This window comes from Brassica oleracea, chromosome C3, assembly GCF_000695525.1.
Source record: "Brassica oleracea var. oleracea cultivar TO1000 chromosome C3, BOL, whole genome shotgun sequence".
Classification (NCBI taxonomy): Eukaryota; Viridiplantae; Streptophyta; class Magnoliopsida; order Brassicales; family Brassicaceae; genus Brassica; species Brassica oleracea.
In genome coordinates this window covers 37,270,307-37,271,276 of record NC_027750.1, presented here as the reverse complement: position 1 = coordinate 37,271,276, position 970 = coordinate 37,270,307, and positions in this window count along the sequence as shown.

The following is a 970-nucleotide window of genomic DNA, read 5'->3' as shown; positions in this document are numbered from 1 at the left end:
CAAGCTTCAACCGCCACATCCCACCATCAACCTTCATGTAACAGATAATTATTTTAGAAGTTTAATAATATCTTAAAGGATTTTGGATACATATTAAGAATTAAGATCATATTTGGTAGAAGTTCTTTTTGTGATTTTAAATGTTTCGGGTTCTATCGGATATCCATTTAGGTCCGGGTTCGGTTCGGATAATACCCATAATCCAAAATACCAAAAATCAGGATCCATTCGGTATTTATGTCGGGTTCGGATCGGTTCGGATTCATTTTTATCGGATCAGGTTCGGTTCAGATTTTCGGGTTCGGTTTATTTGCCCAGCCCTATAATTTACTATAGTAAACAGTGACTCATTTTCAATCACTTTTCTTATATAAAATAGATCATAGTTTTATGTTATAAAATACTAAAAATGTGTCTAACTATAATTTTTTACCATAATCTACAACAAACAGTCATATTACAATGCACATATGTTAATCAAATATATGTACATATGTTACATAAAGAAAATAGTCATCTTTTTACAGCAAAATGCATAAAAAACCAAACATCATATATACCTACATGTATCACGAGTTTTAGTATGGTCTTATATATATCATATTAGCCTATGGTGAAATGATATACAACCTCTATCTAACAAAACATGCGCCACAAAAAAAATCTCTAGATATTATCATAGTTTACAACAAAGTTTAAACTTTTTTTTTGCTAATTCACTAAATGCAAATACACATCGTCCGTCGTATCTGCATACTCTGGAAGATCCTTTGCCTCTTGTTCTCAAACTGAAAAAATCAGGTTCGATGGCTGTTGCTCCTGCTCGGTAATTTGCTCGGTTTCTTTTTCAAGATATGGCTTTTACGAGTTACTTGTCATGCTGATAAGAGGCCAGTCGATGAGGCTCTTGAACAAGTTCCCGGCGAGGAAGAGAGGTCTAACAGAGAAGAGGTCTCCATCTTGGGGGGGG